Raw genomic sequence first — 23326 nt, forward strand, 5'->3', positions numbered from 1 at the left:
GGAGTGGAAAATCTACAACTAGAAGGAAAGAGAAAAGCACATTGAGGGTCAGGAGCTGCGGAAGTAAAGTGCAGAGGTACGGAGGCTCGTGCGCGGAAAGGGGCTGGTACCTGAGGACGCGGCTGTCTTTTTGAATCAGGAGGGAGTCACAAGCTCCCGACTGCTCTGAACTCCGGTTCCGAGAAGTCTCTGGGGACCCAGGACTCATATGGGGAGAAACTGGACTGTCTGGCAGCGGGCAGAACTCGGAACTCGAGGGCGGCTTTCCCTCAGAGGTGCTTGCAGCAATTGGATTGTCGGGACACTGAGACACGCACGGCCCCTTAGGGCAGGGCTGAGGATCAGCCATAGTTCCTTGCTCCACCCTTTGATTCCCTGAGACCCTTCCCCACCCAGGCTGTGGCAGAGGCTTTTGCATATGAATGCCCCGGCCCTTTGCAACCTGAAAATTACCTAACAAATTGCAGCTGGGCCAGAAAGACCCAGAACTTCCAAGAGAAGGCCCGAGGCCCCACAGCAGCTTGCATTGCTTCACAGCTGGGCCTCATCAGGGCACCTCCAAACTCCAAAAAAGGAAGGGGAATCTGCAGTTCTCTTCATAGCTCCTGCTGGGTAACCTCCAAGAGCCAGTGTACCCAGTGGTCAGAGGGGGACCATCTGGATTACAACTCCTCAGATCCATAAGGGACACACCAAGGGGGCAGACTCAGTGAGCACCAAAGCCCCATTGAAGCAAGTTTTGCCCCAGAAGGGTGTCTTCAGCACAGAAGTTCTCCCACTGCAGACACAGCCGATTCTCACTGCCAATTGGCCTGCAGATCAATTCCTCCCAGTGATCCTACAACAATCAAGCCATAACTACAACAAGACTGTGCACAAAGCCCACAAGGGGGTGCACCAAGAGTGTCCACCTCAGGTAATTGGGGAGGCTGAGCCACTGGGCCCTACAGGACACCTAGCACACAAAACCACTTTACCAACACAGGGAAACATAAAAAATGCGGAGACAAAGAAACAGGTCACAAATGACAGAAATGGAAGAAAGCAAATGACTGGATATAGAGTTCAAAACCACGTTTATAAGGTTTTTCAAGAATTTTATGGAAACCGCCGATAAATTTATTGAGACCCTCAAGAAATCTAGTGAGACCCTCAAGGATATGAAAAAGGACCAACTAGAAATTAAGCATACACTGAATGAAATAAAGAATAATATACAGAGATCCAACAGCAGACAAGAGGATCCCGAGAATCAAGTCAAAGATTTGAAATACAAAGAAACAAAAAATACCCAACCGAAAAAGAAAAAAGAAAAAAGATTCCAAAAATATGAAGATAGTGTAAGGAGCCTCTGGGACAACTTCAAGCGTACCAACATCAGAATTATAGGGATACCAGAAGAAGAGAGAGGGCAAGATACTGAAAACCTATTTGAAGAAATAATGACAGAAAACTTCCCCTACCTGGTGAAAGAAATAGACTTACAAGTCCAGGAAGCGCAGAGAACCCCAAACAAAAGGAACCCAAAGAGGACCACACCAAGACACATCATAATTAAAATGCCAAGAGCAAAAGACAAAGAGAGAATCTTAAAAGCAGCAAGAAAAAGAAAGTCAGTTACCTACAAGGGAGTACCCATACGACTGTCAGCTGATTTCTCAACAGAAACCATGCAGGCCAGAAGAGAGTGGCAAGAAATATTCAAAGTGATGAATAGCAAGAACCTACAACCAAGATTACTTTACCCAGCAAAGTTATCATTCAGAATAGAAGGTCAGATAAAGAGCTTCACAGATAAGAAAAAGCTAAAGGAGTTCATTACCACCAAACCAGCATTATATGAAATGCTGAAAGGTATTCTTTAAGAAGAGGAAGAAGAAAAAGGAACTCTTACCATTTGCCACAGCATGGATGGAACTGGAGAGCGGATAAATACCACATGATCTCACTCATTTGTGGAATATAATGAACAATATAAACTGATGAACAAGGACTGATCCAGAAACGGAGTGGCATTGATTGGACTGTAGGGCCTTGGAGGGAAGGTAGGGGAGGGTGGGGGTAAGGGGGAAAGATCAACCAAAGGACTTATATGCAAGCATATAGGCCTAACCAATGGACATGGACAACGGGGGGGTGGGGGGGGTGAGGGCATGAGCGGGGGAGGGGGTAGGGGGTAACGTGGGGATAAGGACACATATGTAATATCTTAATCAATAACAAATATATTTTTTTAAAAAAAACAAAGCATAGTTCAAAAAAAAAATTTCTACATACCAGTAATAAAAATAGCAAAAAAAAAAAAAAAAAATTGAAAAGGGGCAAAGGCCTGAAAAATTGAAGATAAATATCTAGTAAATACACAAAAAAAGGCATCCCACCTCATTAGCCATCAGAGAAATGCACAATGAAAACATAGTGAGTTAGAGCTCACTGACGTAAATGAGACTGACAATACTGAATACCAATGATATGTGGAATGGGAACTTCCTTATGCTAATGGTGAGTGTGTAAAATGGTACAACCCCTCTGGAAAACTGGCAGCTTTTACAAAGTTAAACACACTCCTACCTTATGACCCTGGAATTTCATTTCTAGGTATTTACTCAAGAAAAATAGAAACAAATGTCCACAAAAACACTTGTACAAGACAGTTGATAGCATTTTTATTCTCAAGAGCTCCTAAGTGAGAACAATTCAACTTTCATCAGCAAGTGAAGAGATGAGCTGTTTGTAATCATATCATGGATACTGATCAGCCATAAAAAGAAGGAACTGCTGATACATGCAGCAACACGGTGAGTCACAGAGACATGCTGATCTAAGAAGCTGGGCACAAGTGGGAATGTATGATCTCATTTATAGGAACTTCAAGAACAGACAAAACAAACACTGATATAAATCAAAATAGCTGTTGCCAATAGGGGGTGGGGACAGTGAAAGGGAACATGGGATGGTTTCTCGGATGACTTGATTGGGTTCCTGGTCAACAGCATACATATTTATCAAAATGCACAGAATTATACATTGAAGATCTGTGCATTTCTTTGCATGTCAACTTTAACTTCCATTTAAAAAAGATATCAGACCAAGCTTTTTATATCAAGGCAAACACATCAACCTCACTGGTCAAAAGCACCTTCAAACATCAATAACCAGAAGTGGGTTTAAAATCAAAATTGTAAGAATTTTCTCCAAATCAGATTCTATGAGTTTCTATATTTTAGTCCATGTGATTCTTTTAGAGAGTATGATGTTTTCTGATTTCTGTAACTGTGGAGTAATCTGTCTTGTAAAAATTAACCTTCATTCCTAAATCAGCTGTCTCCTTTGAACCTAGCAAATACACAACAGGGAGCTATGCAAATGCATTTTGTTTACATGCACTTCATCTCATTTGGTAAATCTGACTTGGCTTCAGTAAGGTACTAGAAGATTAGTTCAATTTTACATTAGTGTCCTATTTAGAGAAATGAGGTGGGACTCAAGGGGAAGAATAGATACAGCACAACAAAATTAATTAGTTAAATAAGTCAGTACCCCAACTAAAAGCTTTTGGGGGAGTGTGGCTGCTGGCATGCATTTTGTGCAAAATTTTTAAGGGTAGAGATTATTTAAATTCAGGTAGTTAAGATGAGGAAATGTATACGAGACCAAGAGAACATTAACAAAAGTAAGGACAAAATAGAAATTGCCAAGTCAGGGCCAGCTGCTTGCCAACAAGAATCAAATTATAGGAATCATTTGGATTACTTGGAAGCCAAAAATAAAAGCACAATAAATTCCCAGATAACTAGATTACAAAGAGAACTATTCAAAATTAAAAAGTTATACAAATCACAAATTTGGAATAAAGGGTATTTGTTTTTTAATTAAACATATACAGTTCATTTTCAATTAATTTAAGGCCACCATTTTTAAGAAAAGGAAGTATGTATGTATGTACACACACACACCCTAAAATTATATTCAACCTCTGATTTTTCCAAGCATTTTCTCTTCCAGTGAGCTTAATATTTTTGTTACCATGACAACATGTATTACAATTCCTTTTTTTCTTTTTCTTTTTTGAAGTGCGTGCTAAGGGTTGGTTGAAAAGATACAGTAAAAACATCTTCCATTTGATTATGTACATCCATCTTCTTTAAGATGTAAGGGATTTTTAAAACCTATCACAGGTCACCCAGATTGCAAAGATAAGGACCTCACAGTGGAGTGATGGCTTTCTGAATGTGGGACTTCTACTCTGAAATACTTTCTGAGTGAATGGGTGACAAGTGCTGGGACTTAAAAAGGAAATACTGTACCTATCTCCTTAAGACAGAATTGTACCAGAAGGAAAGGAACACTTTCTGTTCAGATGAGCCAGCACATTGGCATCTGGTACAAATTGAGGGAGTTTTTAAAAATTCTGTCATCCCTGTGGATGACAAAGATACCAGTTTAATAAGAAGAGAGAATTATCATATGCTTACATCCTGATATCTTCCCTCTGGATCTGAAGTATGATTCAATAAAGGAGAGGTGAAAACAGATTATTAAGCAGGACACAGCTCTTTGCCAGTTCATCCTGAAAAAAAGCATTTCTGTGCCCAATGCTGTCATTTTTCATAAGCACCAACAATAAGTCAGAAGGCTGCAGCTGTATTTCCTGCATAACTGACCAGGGATTACAACATCAAGATGGCTAGCCTTGACCTGTTTAATGTCTTTTTATAGGAAAAACTTCGGAAAACAGTAAATGAAACACTAAGCTGTTACCACAAGTGTAACAAATAGTATCGCCATGAAATGTCCAGTAGAAATGCAAACATCATTTACCCTGGGCTTTTCTCATGCTCTGTATTAGGATCATATGAATATATAGAGAAATTAGAAACATTGAAAGTTTGTCTTTGGTAAAGTGCAGTGTAAGGGGAGTCATAACCATGTGCATTGAAGTATTTTTTCGAACTTGAAAATGTGGATTGCTTTATTATAAAAAATAACATATCACAGTTTATACTATATCTCCTTTCCTAAAATTCTGATCCATGTTAATGAATCAAAATATACTCCAATCTGTTTTGAAATGGGAAGTGCCAAGTTGCTATGTAATATTCCCAAGTTATAGAGGGAGAAAAAAAAGAGAGTAAAAACTAAACTCTAATGTACAGGACTTGTTTTTAACTTCTTATTGACAGTGTTGAATAACAGACATGGCTATAAAGATATTTTTATATTTTCATAGATTTGTTTTCAGTAGAAAATGAAATGATTAAATGACAACAGTAAGAGAAAGAAAGAGCCAGACTTAGACCTACATAATAATGCTGTTCCAGAAGTCCAAGCACTCTCCATTGTGTCATCTGCCTCCCTCTGAACATAGGACAGAAGGAAGGAGGAGGAGGAGGAGGAAGGCAGTGCAATCCCAGTGGGTGCCTGAGAAAGGAAAGTGTAACACAGGAGAAACGCCTTCAATGAAAACTGCCTGCTTTTCTTCATATTTAGGACCATATTGCCTTTGGATGACATTAAGAAACAATCATCTCTTTCTAGCAATAATTTGGTAACTTTTAGGTATCATAAATTACTATAAATTGATGCTCTTAAAATCCAGCCAAACATTCAAGAACCCTGCTTAAAATTCCCATCCTCTTTCTGCTTCCATTTCTTCTAATCCAAGGTACTCAAACAAGTGATTCTTAAGCAGGTTTTAAGGAAAATGATTGCATCCATTATATGTACACTTAAACCCTTCGGGATCCAAGAGCCCTGAAGTGGTTACTCCTTCCTCAGCAAGACTTTCCTGTGTATGGATTTTTAAACACAAACATGTGATCCTCAAGTTAATTCTTTTCTAGTAATAGAAACATAATCTTGGCCAATTCAAGAGGATCTCGGCCAATTTTAGATGGGATTGTGTGCACATTGCAGGGAGGCGTGGAGAGCCAAACTCTATGGTGGGTAGGAGGAATCTGGTCCTTGGACAAGGTTTGCTATCCGTGCTGACACCACGCTCACTGTATCTCCAGCCACTAGATCCTATAGACAGTTGTCCTCATCATTGAAAATGCAATCTTTCCTTTACAAATATGTGCCTATCCCTCCTGGACACCAAGGAACACTGGCTGCTCCCTGCATGTTGCAGGGTACCACCACATAATCTCAGGTTGCTCAATCCGGCTCCTTAGATGACGGCAGCCACCACGGGTGTTAAGCGGCAGGGTGAAGGCCTCTCTCTGGAACACAGGCTATCTAACTTAATTCTCATTTCTTCTCCTCACTCCTCTCTTTTCCTTCTCTTCTTTCATTTTTCTCCAGGGCAAGGAATTTTTAGCTCCTCTACTGAAGGGAAACCAGCGCTTAATAATCAAATACTCATGTGTATTTTATTCAAATGTCATGACTTTTAAAGATTATTTTCTTGCTTTATTAAATATTACCAATATTTAAGAGATAAACACACAGATGAGAATGCTATAGTAAAGAAATCTGACTTTTATAAGAGAATTGAGAAGCTGCTAAGACATTGCCAGATATTATCTTCAGTGATGCGCCTCATCTTTATCCCGGGACTCCAGCTAACAGGAAGCCCAACTGCTACCACAAAGGTAGAAACCACCCCCCTCCCCCCCTCCCCCGCCACTGAATCCTTTTATTAAAGCAACAACAAAGAAGCATCATCTGCAAAACCACTCAGGCATCCAGGCTTGCTGATGTCCCAGGGTGCCCTCACGCAGCCCCTTCTGAACAGTTTCTAATGTTGCCCTTTCTGCCTTCTATAGTGTACAGTCTGGAAGTTCTGTTTTACTGTGGCCATGTTCACATCCAGGGCTATGTCCAGGGTCCATGTCTGACCACAGTCTGATCTCTCAGGACCAAATCTTAACTTTTTAAAATCAGAGACCAAGATCTTGCTTCCATGAAATCAGTGACCATTGAATGCCCGGGTTTAACCTAACCATAGCCACACTTTCTCCCCATAAATCTTTGTGTCCCTTAAATCTGTGTCCACTCAAGTCCCCACACTCTAAGAAGACGGGAAGCGGGCCTCTGAACACAGTGGTTTCTCTGAGATGGTAACCCCGACATACAAGCAGCATAAGGCCATGGGGGTGGTATTACTGTCAGGAGCTCCAGGCCTTGATGGGTGACTTAGACACCTGAAGTTCCCCCATCTCTACACCATGCTCATGATCCTTCTCCCCAAAAGATTAGCCTTTTGCACAAACACTGTGGTCCCCCTCCAAAGCCCCCAGCCCACAAAGTGCTCAGGAATGAGACAAATCTTCTGTGTTTGAAGTCAGCAATGACATACATTGCATTATTACCTTGATTTCCAGGCCTCCTCACTGCTATAGTGACATCTTCACCTCTGGGTCTTGACTGAGTCGTCTGAGAAAGGAGAGCCTCCTAGCTGAGCCCAGGTCTGTGAGCATCTGCTGGTCTCTCCCACACTTTAGGGCTCGCCAAGCCCTCTTTCTCATGTTTGGGGTCTCTCTGTGGGTAACATTCTTCTGGGAAACATCTGGATTCTCTCAGCAACACAGAAGAGGGCTCTATGCCCTAAGTCTAGTTCATCTGCTAGGCAGCCATCGTCTTCCCCTAAGCCCAAGCTCCTTGTAAGCGGCTGGGCCTCCCCTTCTAGGGCAGTTCGGGTTGCACTAACAGATCCAGGTGACAGCTAACTGCAGTTTCCTCTGCCGCAGAAGGCTTAGCAGGCATGTTCTTCTTTCGAGGAAATCCTTTTGTAACAAAACCCAGCAACAAAGATTATTCTCCTGTGCAAACTCTTAAGAAGGTGTCCATGCCTCCTCCTTCTCATTTCTCTGCAGCACATCCTTCAAGTCTCCTAGAAATGTAATAGATAGAATGTTTAAACTCAGATTATGGTGGTGCCCAGTCTTTATTCTATGTCCTCAGCTGCACCTGGACATAGGCCTTAATTCTAGCATAAGCTTTTCTCTAAGTACAAGCATGTGTCCTGCAAAGAATCTGAGAGATCGCAGGTGGCCCATAGCATAGAAAGTACAAATATCAGCGATAAAATTCAGGGGAAGAATTTTATTTCACTACAATTACATTTAATTTCTATTTAGAGTCCCCATTCCTCCAGTGGTAGAACTACCCATTGCCCCTCATATGGCATTTCTTAAGGCTCCTATAATAGATACAGCATAAGGGAAGGTATTTGGCTCCAACCTCCACTATCTTTATACAGAACAGATAAAACTCTATGGGGAAGAATAGCAGGGAAAAAAATCTGTTTCATTTTATTGACATGTAGTGAGATATTTTAAATAAAAATAAAATTGGGATTGGGGGTGAGGGGGTACTGTAAACATTAACTAATTTCCATGTATACTGAAAAACCTTGAAAGCTATGTGTCGAGAAATCACAGACTAAATTAAATATATAAGCTATGTGGAACATTTTAACTTCCTGGGTGAGTGGTTACTAATAGGAAAATAGTAAATCATGACAGAAATAATCAGAATAGATCACTGCTGTAATGTGGATCGTTATTGCATCAACAAACTCATAACTCAGATCAAACCACGGAGTCTGGAGGGTAACAACTGTGAACAGAAAGAACCATGTGTAATTTTGTAAAGTTACAAAATGACATTCTACTACCACAGTGCTGTAAATGTCTTTGCAACCTGTATTGCCAATGGGACTGAGCTAGGGAAACTGGAGAGATTAGCTGAACATGGCCAGCACCTATCTGCGATCTGTAAACCTACGATATACATCTTGGCCCAGAGGAAGAGAGAGCTGGAGATGGTAACATTTTGAGAAGGTTTGGCCACTGGGCTGCTGAAAGCTAGAGCAGATACTGAATCTAGGATTGCCCACTGATCACACTCCATACTTGTCCTCAAAGACTTTTCTGTGGAAAATTAAGCCCCATGAGATTCTCCTTGAAAAGCTTATGTGTCCAAACCTGTCCAGGGAGCACTGATGACGACAAACCTGTAGGACCTGGCAGAGCTGCTGTGATGTAAACCCTGACCTACATCATTCACCCTAGTACCTGCCAGACAGAGGAGAGCGCACAGCCCAGTATTACTCTTTCTTGCTCCTCTTATTAACATCCTGTAGAACTGATTATCCCGAGCACCACAATGGGAATGCTGGTTAAATCTACATCTCAAGATGTGGAGACAAATCTTCCTCCTTTTCCTAGTCAATTTTTTACAGATTTGACCTGTAATCATTGTATAAGCATTGTATACCTTTGAGCAGAGGGAGGACCAGTGGTTGGATTAATGTGAAGGACATCTTGGTGGCTTCCTAGTTTGGGCAATTAAGAGTAAAGCTGCTATAAACATCTGTGTGCAGGCTTTTGTGTGGACATAACTTTTCAACTCCTTTGGGGTAAATACTAAGGAGTGTGGCTGCTAGACCATATGGTAAGAGTATGATTAGTTTTGTATGAAACCCACCAAACTATCTTCCAAAGTGGCTGGAGCATTTTGCATTGCTACCAGCAATGAAGAAGGGTTCCTGTTGCTTCACATCCTTGCCAGCATTTGCTGTTGTCGGTAGTATGGATGTTGGCCATTCTAATGGGCATGTAAGGGAGCATTTGTAATAAAAATATCTAGGAAGGGTGCTAGCAGGGGAAACGGCCTTTTCCCATCTAGTGAGTAAAAATATTATTTGGTGCAGCCTTTGTATAAAAAACGTGGTCACGTGTGTCAAACGACTTAACATACTCATTGGTATTGACTCAGGAATTCTATCTCTAGGAAATTAGCTACAGGAAGAGGGATTCACACACACACACACACACACACACACACACACACACGAACATGGACACATATCTTTCACATAATTATTTATAAAAGCAAAAAGGCATAATAAAAATGTTGAACTAAGAAGATTAACTAAAATATTATATAATAATACAATAAAATCTGGACTACCATTACGAGGCATATTCTGGAAGAACATTTTTGTTAAATTAAAAGGACAGGTTATATTTCAGAATGACCTGTGATCTATTATAGAATATTATTATCTCCAGATGATGGTATTATAAATTATTTCTTTTTTTTTCTCTATTTTTCAACATTTCAACATTAAACATGTGTTACCTTTCCATTCATTAAATTAAACAAGTACATCAGATTCAGGTACAAAAGAGGATTTAGAACACTAGTGCTGACATTACATTTTTGATAGCTTTTAAAATAACTCTTGTAATGTTTTGGTCATGTTTAAAGGTCTATTTTTAAGTTTCCTTTTGGAGAATTGGGTTATAAAGCTTGAAAGAGAAGTGAAGTTTTGGGAACCAATATGAGATTGACTCAACCCTAGATTTTTAGGTGATATATATTTTAGGACAGTTTACAGTTTCAGAAATCAACAATATAAGACTAATATAAGTGAAATTCATTACAACAGACATACTTTCTCTTCCAAACATAACATGTTTTAACCACACTAGCAGGCTACATCAAAAGAAATATTTTTATATAAAGTAATTTTTATGTTTTTCAATGAAAATGATCTCCATTTCATTTCAGTCTGTTGTAGCCTTCAATTATCATGTACAGCTTCTTAAGGAAACCCTGGAAAAAGGAGAGAAGGGAAGGGAAGAAACAACAACTGCCTTGGGATTAAAGAGCAAAGAAAATAAAAGCCTGAGCCTCTTCTGACAGAGCAAGCATTTCCTTCAGCCTTCAACCAATGTCTAAATACAAGTGCTTCAAGGCGGTCGATCTCCATTTATTCTCTCTTCTCTGTAAAACCGTTTTTCTTCTGGAATCTCATTAAATCACATGAACAGCTGCACTGAGTTGTTATGGCAACAGGAATTTTAAAAGTAAATTAATTTTTCTACAAGGAGTTATGAAGACCAGGTGAGGGTGGCCTTGAATCATAATGGTTCCTCTCTGCACCAAGAGCACTCTGGCCCCCACTGACTTACAAGAGCCCCGAGGGAAGGAAACATCCTTAATGTATGATCACCTCTTAACAATTCTTACAGAAAAAGTGACCATAAAATGTGGTGGCTTTATTGCAAATTTATATATTCCATTTTAACCCTCCATAAAATCATGACTGGAGAGTTATGCAGCTCTTGGGTCCATTCATTTCTGATGATCTTCTACAACAAAAGAAGTTGTAGTCCTGATAGTTTCTCTTGTAAGATGACGATAAATTCCTAAAGAGCTTTACATTATGGAAAACGTTAAGCTTTTACTTTCAGAGAAAGGAGTAAGAAAACGGCCTTTTCCCATCTGGTGAGTAAAAATATTATTTGGTGCAGCCTTTGTATAAAAAACGTTTATACAAAGAGAAAGGAGTAAGAAAAAGTTTCAACGTAAACTGACATTAGAACTGAGCCATCGCACAGATGAACAAATACTGAGGCACTGGGCTTCCTGGGCACAGAGAAGGGAAGGTTATGCTATTCCTCTCTACAAGTCCATTCAAACTCTTGGTAGTTTGGGATTTTTTAGGCTCATATTTCTCAGGGTGACCTTTTTTAAAAAAATACCATTCCATCCGGCTGGCATGGCTCAGTAGTTGAGCATTGACCTATGAACCAGGAAGTCATGGTTCAATTGCTGGTAAAGAGTACATGACCCTTAGGCGGCTTGATCCCCAGAAGGGGGCATGCAGGAGGCAGCCAATCAATGATTCTCTCTCACCACTGATGTTTCTATTTCTCTCTCCCACTCCTTTCTTTTCTGAAATCAATAAAAACATATTTTAAAAAATAAAAACACTATTCCTAGAAAAGTATTCTGTGGTCAAATAAATGTGGGCTATGGTCCATAATACAGGCCCCTCCCTTAGAATCACACACAGAGCAATTCAGCAGGTTAAAAGCACTGTCAAACCCAGCTGGAAAGAATTTATTTGAATTGTGTTTAACCCAGTATTTCACAGTATTTTTTGTCATTGAACCTATTTTTAAATATCTTCTTAGTTTTTATAATACTTATTAACATCAGGTAAATACATTTTGAGAAATACTCCTTAGATTGAAATTTTGAGGTCAAAATTAATGATAACTAAGTATGGCTACTGTATTCAAAAGATCATTTCAAATTTAGGAATATTTGTTCCTTTATACCAATTTCTAGTGTTAACAGAACCATTACCTCTTCTCCCTCCTTCATCTAAAAATACTTATTATATGTCATACACTGACCTCAAAGCTTTGCACATGTCAGGCCATAGAATCTGGCTTCTCCCCTTTACTGGTACAGAATACACATGTGTGCTTGTACATATAGGGGCACACACATGTACAGGCATGTACAGGCATGCACTCACACATGAAAGTACACACACTCATACACACATACTCCATGAGAAGGGAGAGTGATGAAGGCAATGTTTATATCCAAGCAGCACAAGTCAGGACAGAGAGAATCCTCACTAATCCTAGAAGACAGGTGTACAAAATGCAATCTGGGATTTCTGGAAATGAAACTGAAGCAGCAAAGACAGCTACAGCAGAGCAAATGGAATGGCTGAGGTGCAAAGCAGAGTCCCGGGAAGAGGAGGAAGGGATAAAATGAGGCTCCCCCCTTCTTCCAGGAATCCACAAATCACTTGGAACTGACTGGGAGACAGATCACCTTTATGGGTTTGCAAGCTGCCATAGAGGTGTTAGCGGTAGGAAACTAGCCAAAAAAAAAAAAAGAAGAAGAAGAAGAAGAGAAAGGACCAGTGGGCCATTTTACTCCACATAAGAACATGTAGCTTCAGGATTTCTACAATATTTTTCTTAGAATCAACCCTGGTCATATGTCCTTGTTTAAATTTATACCCAGCAGGTTGTGACTTTCAAAGAAAGCTAATATGAAATAACTTGGATAAGCACCAAACTAGTAGTAGAAAGAGTTGTTTCCCACAAATACCTATCTATAAACATTTAAAATGGATAAATAAAATTATATTAATAACCCTCACACACACACTTGTTGAGGCAACTGGGCAAAAATATTAAAAAGTAGATGGTGTAAAGAAGTATAGATCAGAGGACAGCCTGGCACCCAACCTGCACTGTCCGGGAGCTGCCACAGTGGCCTTGGTGTCCTGGAGTGAAGAAGAGTGAAGAAGCGGGTGGGGGTGAGGGAAGCACCCTTGGAGGTGAGGAGCAGAAGGCAGCATGTCAGGAGCTCGCATCAGGTGAAGAGGAGCAGACTGAGCCAGGCCAGTCCCTGTGACCTGGGAGCAGAAGCAGACGTAGGCAGACAGGGCACTGTGCCAGCCTAGACAGCATGTGGAGTTACTGAACAGCAACATTAGGGGGCTTGCTGTCTACAGGGCACTCTGCTAGGGGGAAGGAAGAAATTCCTAACTCACAGAAAGAAGTGAGTCCAGCCTCACAGGTCATTTAACAGTACAGAGCAGTGGGGACGACAACATGATCTGGACAAAGTTCTATGGCTGGTGTGATTTGGGAAAATGATGATGTGGGACTGAGTCTCAAACACTCTCATGACATCTGCGGAAACACACTTCAGAAAGAGATGCATTACATTCTGTAGCACAGATAAATTTTACATTCTATGGTTATTCGTTATCCAACAAAATGAAATTTAGAACTTAATCTCATGGATATGTATTGAAAACGTTGCTTATGGCGGTGGCACACGAGTCTCTGTGTTCAGGGTTAGCTGACCCAGCAGAGTGTGGGAAGGGGCTGTGGAGAGCTCAGATCAAAGGAGGGGTGGTTATCGGAGGCAGGAGACATGGGGGTGTGCTGGGACATTCTTGGTGGAAGACGTGGTCTTTGTGGGGCTGTTGGTGGGAGGAGAGAAAGGCTGGGGGATGTGCCCCAAATACGGAAAACACAGCAGTGGAGGCCGAGACCAGGAAGTAGGGTGTGGGGTGCAGCAATGGCTGTTAGTCAGAGCCGGGGAACTCTCGCACAAAATGGAAGGGAGAACTGGATGGGGAACCAGGCTACAGGAAAGCCCCACACCAGACAAGAGTTAGCTTATCTTCAGAAGGCAAAACAGATTGTTGGGAAATTTGTGAGTCAGAAAGGGGCAGCATCAGTTGTGTCGGGACCCAAAGACTTTTAATTTAGTCCCAGACACCTAGATAAACCAGAAAATGGGTACCTGGCATCAGAGGAATAGCCAGAAAGGTGGGGGAGCGGTATACGGTCCCACACAGTGAGAGTGGAAATGGCTCCTTCATCCTTGTTTATTTTACTCATAAAAGAAAGTTATTGCTATTACCACTTCCTACACACTAATTTTTCTTTTAAATCTCTGCTTGGGTTACACATTACATGGCTTGTAATGAGCACAGTGAAATGCCTTGCTCTTATTATGGTAATCTGAAATAACAAATATGGAACAACAAAACAGCCCAGACAATAAAAATAATGGTTAACCCACCTAACTAGCTCTGTGGCCAAATTATATTTTTATAAATTACGGTTCTGATGGAGGTAGACATGCTCATAGGTTCCTTGCTAACAAGGTCACCGAATTTAATGTGAATATTTTCCGCAGCTGTTGCTCTCACACCTCGAGAGGGAAGCAGCTCCAGCTATGTAGGGCAAGGCTGGGAATGCTAATGAGTCAAACAGATTGATCCAAAATAGAAACATAAACCTCCAATTCATAAGGACATGACGGTTACGAAACAAGCGCTGAGGAGAAAGGATCTGTGTTCAGGAATTCAACACTGCAACATTGCCTGAATATTTGACATAGTTCTTGACCAAGGCTTGGCAAACCCGTTTGCTGTAAATAGAGGGACAGGGGGAAAGGTTACAAGAGACCATTCCATAAACATGAGTTGCACTTTTAGAAGACCCAACAAAGAATACATTGAAAGCATGCTTCATTTCCTCTTTACTAGAATTATTATACAGAGAACCTATCGGCAGCCACATGACGTGCTATAGGACAAAGTGAAATTTAGAATTCACAGTGATACAAGTTGTACTAAGTAATGAGTTCAACAGAAATTTCACTTGAGGATAAGATTAAGTCATCCTTTACTATTTTCTGTTAAAGTAGAGATGAGGTAAACTTTAATAACATTCCTAAGTGATAAATGTTTATTTCTTTCATGTGCTTCCCCATTTCCTGTGTACTGAAATCCTAGAATTGGAGCTCACTGTAGGGTATAAAGAAGGTACAAAATGCAATCACAGGGGCCACAGAAGGAAAGGGGCTGTACACCAGGCACAGGAAAACACAGTTTGCACAAGGACAATTTCCATGGAGGTCCAGGCATGGAAGGTCAGGAGCTTTCAGACTACAACTTCAAATGACACTGGGGTATAATGAGAATGTCACCAAACTCCTACAAAGGTACAGTTTGAATGTTTCCGTTATACTATCGGAGGTAATGAATGGAGGGCCAAGGCTCATAGAGCTGCTCAGCTCCATCCAAGTCTTTGCTTGGGAATGTCATTGAGATACTAGTTCTCAAACCAATTCCCTAGTATTCAGCAGAAAAAGTTCAAAAAAATCATAGAAGCAAAAACCAACGCTTTTACATATCCAGGTAACAGATGTGAGATGGCTATTTCTAGGAGCCAGGCTTGATTCTTTGGTGTTTTTTACATGGTACGTATTTACTTGTACAAAGTCTCTAAAAATGGTCCCAAATCTACTGAAAGAAAGGCATGCACATTGAGAGTCCAGCAACTCCTTCAGATATTAGGTTTGCATTTTTTAAAAATTAGCTTAAAGACTTGTGAAAGAACAGAGACAAATGAAGATGATCGCAATGATCTGAGGGAAGAATAAAGAGAGGGATGATTCTAAAATGCTAGCAATGATTTACCTAATTAGTCTTTGACAGCTTGAAATGTGTCCTAAAGGAAAAAGTACTGCAGCAATCTGGGAGTTGTGTGTGAACAAGAAAAGCTAGATTAATGAACTGTAGGCACATAAGCAGCATCTACCTGGATTATATAATTACAACTAAAAGTACTTGGTATTTCAGGACCTTCAAAAGGTTTCTTAGAACTAAATTTTATTAATAAAGCCACTTTGAGTTTTGCATTACACTAATTATTTTACTTATAGGGGACTTTTAAAAAATTATAAAGACTCTTTTTCTGATTTGGTAACAGAGGCAAAGTAAGTTAAAGGAACGTAAAAAAAAAAGTCAACAATCTGTTTCAACTTAACATTCAAAAGGGGAGAGATTTGTGTCCTCTTCAGATTTTAAGAGATTTAAATAGGGCCATTTATGTTCAGCTCAATTAAGCTACTGATCATTCCATTCTTATAGCAGTAAAGTGTCCTTCAAACCATTATTACTTTACAGCATAAAACAGCCTGGGCAGTCCAAGCTTTCATTCTGAACCTTGCATGGCCCATGCAGAGATTATTGACCTGGGCCCAGTTCTTCTTCTATTAGATAAGTGGGCTTGATGGTCTAGATTTGCTCCTACATAAAGCAAAAAGAGAAAGCTAGATCACTCACAGTGGAAATAAAAAAAAAAACAAACACAGAAAAAAATCGATTTAAAAAAGGGAACTTCACAACTGCAAGTCTTGGGACATTTAGAAGAAAAGAAAAGAAAAAAAAAAAAAGCATACTACTCAAAGCCATCCCAGAAGAATTCTTATGTTGAATTTAAGGGAGTAATTGATGACCCTCACTGGTCAAAATTAGTCATGCCATTGCTATAACACTAAGGTAAGTGGTGATGTGAGATTGGTGTGTATATATTAGTATAAAGCAAATGTTTGTTTCCGTCTAACCAGTATTTACCCTGGGTCTCAGCGTGTCAGGCACTAAGGGAACACAGGTGAAAAGAGGCATGTCCAGTCTGCCAGGAACTCTTAGGCCAGTTCAAAACTTCTGTCAAAACAGTGAGAGGAAAATTTTCTTTCTAGCAATGCCCAACTCAAAATAATGAGGCATAATACGAATTAAATATATGAAAAACATATATACTAAATAAAAATCTGTTTGAAAATATTGTAGACCTACTGAGGTTGAGCCGCTCGATTTCACAAATGAAAATACAGGATATCCATTTGAGTTTCAGATAAACAACAAATTTTAATATATGTCCCATACCAGGGACATACTTGTACTAAAAGTTATTTATTGCTTACCTGGCATTCAAATGTGATTAGGCATCCTATAATATTATCTGTATTTGTACCAGAATGCTTTTCATTAAATGCTCTAACAATAAGTGTTGGCCAGAGCAAGCAGCTGGAACTATGCCTTCAGAGTGTGACTTGGTGCAAGGACAGTGGAAAGCTCACTGGCACTATCTGCAAAGTTCTAACACACTCACATCCTATGACTCAGCAATTCCACACCTGGGTGTGTACCCAGCAGAAATGTGCACGTATGTCACCAAAAGGCAGGGCAGGCTCATAGCATCAACCTATGAACCAAGAGGTCACGGTTGATTCCTGGTCAGGGCACATGCCTGGGTTGTGGACTTGATCCCCAATAGGGTGCTTGCAGGAGGCAGCTGATCAATGATTCTCTCTCATCAGTGATGTTTCTATCTCTCTCTCCCTCTCCCTTCCTCTCTGAAATCAATAAATTATATATACATATATATATGAATGTGCATAGCAACTTTTCTCATAACTCCAAAATGCAAATAATGCAAATGTCCAGTAAGAGAAGACACGTAGAACTATATACAGCAACAAGCGAACACATTATAAATGCACAGCAACACAAGTTACCAAGAAGCCAGAAAAAAATGGTTTATATACCACATGGTTTTATGTATACAAAGTGCAAGATGATATAAATAAATCAGGGTGTTAGAGATCTGGAATAGAAGTCCCCTTTTGGGAGCAAAGTGAGCCTAATGACAAGAAAGGGTCATTTCTCTCTGTGGTTATGTTCTCTGTCTGCATCCAGAAGGGAGTCATACTGGTGTACTCACATTGTGATAATTCATCAAGATATACACTTAGGATTTGGACATTTTTTCTGTATGTTTTCATATTTACCATTTTAAAGAGTATTTTTAAAGTGCTTAAAAAATGAGCTTTACTTATCTGTAAAAAAATCCAATTAGAGATACAGAAATTATGAGGTGATAGAGCTATATCAGTTAGGGTTCCACTAACAAACAGAACCAAGAGGATCAATAGGAGATATAAATATATATATGCTGACACACACATACAGGGTGGGGAAAAAGTAGGTTTATAGTTGTGAGTACATGAAGCAGAGTTTATTCTTATATTCTTATATATTAATTATTGTATTCTTTTTTCATATGGACTGTAAATCTATTCTTGCCCCACTCTGTATATGTATGTATGTGTGTGTGTGTATATATATGTGTGTGTGTATATAATGTATATTACATGACTTATGTATTTGATTTGCTATGATTGATTGTAATAAATTGGCTCATGGAATTAAGGAGGAGTCACTTTTTGTGGGCCAGGAGATGAAGACCCAGGAGAGTCAATGGCACATGAAGGCTGCCTGCTGGCAGAGTTCCCTCTTGTTCAAAAGCACCAGTTTTTTAAGTCTGTTTTAGTCTCCATTAGGGAGAGCAATCTACTTTACTCTGTGTCTACCAATTTAAATGTTAATTTCCACTCATAAATACCCTCCTAGTTGACACATAAAACTGAGCATCACAACAGCACACAAGTAATAAAGAAAGAAAGAAAAGAACTCGATGGCATGGCACACTGTGAAGCATTGATTCCTATGGACTCTAAGATGAACTCCAGAAATAATACTTCCAAACCAAGTCATTCTTAGAAATGCAAAGCTTTTATGCAGCAATTCTAATGTTACTTAGATGTGTTACCAAAGTTAATGTTATTATCTTCATTTATCCATATACCGTACAGTACAGAAATAACTTTCATCTATTTAAAATATATATATATTAAATAGTACAGTACAGAAATAACTTTCATATATTTAAAATACACACACACACACACACACTAGAGGCCCGTTGCAGGAAGATTCCTGCAAGAATAGGGCTTCCTGCAGCCGGAGCGAAGCAGAGAAGGGAGCGAAACCTGCCAAGGCAGGCTCCACTCCCGCCTCTGCCGCCCCGCTTGCTTCTCCACAGCTTCACTCCCTTCTGCAGCGCTTGGCTTCCTTCTACGTTGTCTTCAGTCTTTGCTCCGCGCACCTGCATATGTAAATTAACCGCCATCTTTGTTAGGTTAATGTGCATACTCATCTGATTGGCTGGTGGGCATAGCGGAGTGACACAAATTTATATGTTTCTCTTTTATTAGTATAGCTATATTGCATCCTGCCTGTACTCTCATCCTGCCTGTTTGGGATTTGGGGGGCATCAGTCCATTTCATAGATTGTAATCAGAATAGTACTTTCAAATCTAAGTCCACATTTATTCACATTAGTCCCTCTTCAGTTCTCCTCTGCCCACACATAAAAATGCCCAAACTCTTTAGAAAAACCTTTGAGTACCTCCTTTTCCTTCTCACCCTCTTCCCAACAACACCCTCACCACTTTGTGGGCTCCCCTCTCTTTTCTTTATTTTACACATTATGCAACCTCTTTCTTCCACTTACTGGGTCCCTGACATGTTCTGCTTTCTAATCTCCATGTTTTTAATCATGCTTTCTTGCCTGCTTCCTAATCCTGGAATTGGCCATTCCTACTCTGCCCCCTTTCCACCTGAGCTCCATGTGATGTTAGGAAATAGACCTGGAATTAAGCATGAAGTGCCCACTCAAGCCCCGCAACTTAGCTGCCTGACCCTGAGCAAACTTCAACTGTTAATATCAGGGCTCACACTAGGAAATGGATCACAGAGGTAGTTGGCAAACACCCGTACTTCATTCTGCCTTATAAGTTTCTTCTGTCTTTTAAGAATGCAAATGAGTGTAAGGGTACACAGTAAAAACTTCCTTCCTCCACCCTGTCTGTACTCCTCTCCAGAGGCAACCGATATTATCAGCTACTCATTTAATGTTTCTGAGCTATCTTATTTGTATACCAGAAGACAAAATATTTTCTCCTTTCTGAAACAAATGGTGACATACTATATATACTGGATGTCCCCCTAAAATGTATACAAACTTTAACAGCTGATAGCTAAATTTTGAAAATGAAATGTATTTTAATAAACACTACTTAAAGTATATTTGATATTTTGCATATTGTTTTTTTTTTCACTTAACAGTACAAAACTAAGAGGAAATTCCATACTTCTACAAAAAGAGTCTAACCATTCTTTATAGCTTCATAATATTCTACTGTATGAATTTTCCTAACGTATTGAAGTTCTGACCTAGTGATGGAACAGTTAGGTTATTTTTAGCCTTTTGCTGTCACCTACAATGCTGCAATAAATAATTAATTAGATCATCTGCTTCATGTGTGTGCATTACATCTAGTAGGTAAATTCTTAAAAGTGGAAATGCTAGGTAAATGGTATACACTTGTAACTTTGATGGTATTATCAAATTTCATTTGAAATAGGTGTGTCAATTTATGATCTATCAGGGATGTTTGAGAGTTTCTATTGCCTTCACACATTTGCCAATAGAGTATTAAACCTTTTGTTCTTTGATAATATGATTGGTTCAAACTATCTCCATGCAATTTTAATTTGCAGTTTGATTATTATAAATGAGCTTGAGTATGTTTTCATTTATTTAAGATCTGTTTGTATTTCCTACCTTCAAACTATCTGATCACAGAAGTTGCCCTTTTATCTACTGAATTGTTTGCATTTTCTTAGCAATTTTAGATGTCCTTTATATATTTACTAGAGACCTGGTGCACGAAAATTCATGCACTCAGAGGGGCTCTCTCAGCCCAGCCTGCACACTCTCACAATCTGGGACCCCTTGGGTAGGGTCCAGTCCCATTGCAGCATGGCTCTGGTCCCCTAGGCCTACAGGCCGGTCGGGAGGGACCAATAGGCCAGTCCGATTGCAGAATGGCTCCTGTTCCCCAGAGCCTGCAGGCTGGGGGTAGGGACCAAGAGGCCAGTCCTATGGCATCATGGCTCTGGTTCCCCAGAGCCTGCAGGCTGGGGGTAGGGACCAAGAGGCCAGTCTGATGGCAGCATGGCTCCGTTCCCACAGCACCCTCCCACCGCCATGCCCTTGGCTGCTGGGACCCAGGACCGACTTCTGCCGTGCCACCGGGACCCAGGACTGACCTCCACCACGCCAGCCAGGACCCTAGCCTGGTATTTGGTTGTCTGTCCGGATGTTTCGGTCATGATGGACCCTGGCTCTTTATATATTAGGATGAAAAGAGCCTTTTGGAATATGAGTCACAAATGTTTCTTTATTGGCATTTTGACTATAGTAGTTTTTAACATATTGATAGTTTTTGTTTCATGTGGCACAATTCAATAATATTTTTTCCCATAGCTTTTAGGTTTTATGCCGTATTAAAGAGTCTTTCTCATTCCATGATTATTTTAAAAATATCTTCCCATGGTCGCTTCTTGTATTTTTAAAATATTTTTTTTTATGTCTTGGATTCATCTCAAATTTATTCTGTTCTAAGGCATGAGGTTTGAATTCAAATTTATCTGTGAAGGGCATTAAGAAGTCTCATAAACTAACTCATGAAAACAGTTACTTTTTTGCAATTATTTTACTAATTGTCATTTGAAAAAATACAAAATTTCTCAATTCAGCTATAAACTTGGTAGCACTTTTAAATGTAAAGAAGCAGAGTAATAGACATCTGTGAGATAATTTACCTCACATATAGATTTCTGGACTCCTGTTTATAATATAATACTCCCTCATCCACAGACACATTCCCGATAGCCACCAGGAGTTGGGGCTTGAGATCACTGTCACCTCTTCTATGCCAAAGTGTGCCTAATTCCAAGTCTCTCCCTTCCCCTGACAGTATCCTATCATCTTTGAATATGATTTATGGTGCTATAAAAGGCAACCCTCATGTTATTTTATCCTGCATTTATAATGAGAAGGGGCAAAGGTATTTGAAGCAAGATTATTAAAGAAGAGCACTGACCCAGTGGCATCACAAAATCTCCAGGAAGAAACTTAATTATATCCAATTAAAAAGCTGAATGCTCTCCTGTGATTTGAGCATATTAACACAATTCAAGGTTCAGCTCAAGGTTCTTGTCTTTATGTAAAACTCACCTCTGGAAACCTAAATGGCCCGTTGTGGTAAGATTTCTCCACTTGGAATGCCCAACTGACATAGGTAATCACTTCTGTTATTTTTGGATGTGGGCTACCACTGGAAAAGTTTTACTCTCCTAATTCATACAAATTGTCTGCATTAGGCCTTTTCCACTGCAATTACCATATATAATGGTTTTTTGAGTTTTCTTTAATTCTAACTTAAATGGACACACATATTGTCTAAGAATTCCGAACACTTTTATTATATACTAGAGGCCCGGTGCACAAAAATTTGTGCATTGGTGGGGAAGGAGTGTCTCTCAGTCCCACTTGTGCCCTCTCACAGTCTGGGACCCCTCGGGAGATAAGGACCTGCTGGCTTAGGCCTGCTCCCAGGTGGCAGAGGGCAGGCCCAATCCCTAGGTGTCTGCCCCGCAGCCCCTGGTCGGGCTCAGAGCAGGGCCTATTGGGGAGTTGGGGCACTGCCCCGTCATGCACAGAGCAGGGCGGATCAGGAGGTTGCGATGCCACGCCAGTCACGCTCAGGGTAGGGCCAATTGGGGGGTTGGGGCACCGCCCTCTGTCACACTCAAGGCAGGGTCAATGGGGAGGTTGCGGCGCCACCCCGTTACGCACAGAGCAGGGCGGATCAGGGGGTTGTAGTGCCACCCCTGTCACATACAGAGCCGGTCAATCAGGGGGTTGGGGTGCTGCCCCCGTCACACACAGAGCAGGGCCCATCAGGGGGTTGGGGAGCTCCCCCCTGTCACACACAGAGCAGGGCCAATCAGGGGGTTGGGGAGCTCCCCCCATCAGGCACAAAGCAGGGCCTATCAGGGGGTTGGGGCGCCTTCCCCTGTCATGAACAGAGCAGGGCAGATAGGGAGATTGTGGCCCCGCCCCCTGTCACACACAGAGCCTCAGGGCGATCAGGGGGTTTGGGCAATGCCCCCTGTCATGCTGCTCCAGGGGCCAGGAGGCCTTGCAGCTCCACTGATCCCAGTGCTGGCGGGCCTCGCTGCTCCGCTGATCCTGGTGCCAGGAGGCATCGCGGCTCCACTGATCCCAGTGCCAGGAGGCCTCACGGCTCCACTGATTCCGGGACATGAGGCCTCGCGGCTCCGCTGATCCCGGGTTCAGGAGGCCTCGCGGCTCCTCTGATCCTGGTGCTGGGAGGCATATTACCCTTTTACTATATAGGATAGAGGCCTGGTGCACGGGTGGGGGCTGGCTGGTTTGCCCTGAAGGGTGTCCCGGATCAGGGTGGGTGTCCCACT

This window comes from Myotis nattereri (assembly GCF_964212035.1).
Source record: "Myotis nattereri genome assembly, chromosome: 1".
Lineage (NCBI taxonomy): Eukaryota > Metazoa > Chordata > Mammalia > Chiroptera > Vespertilionidae > Myotis > Myotis nattereri.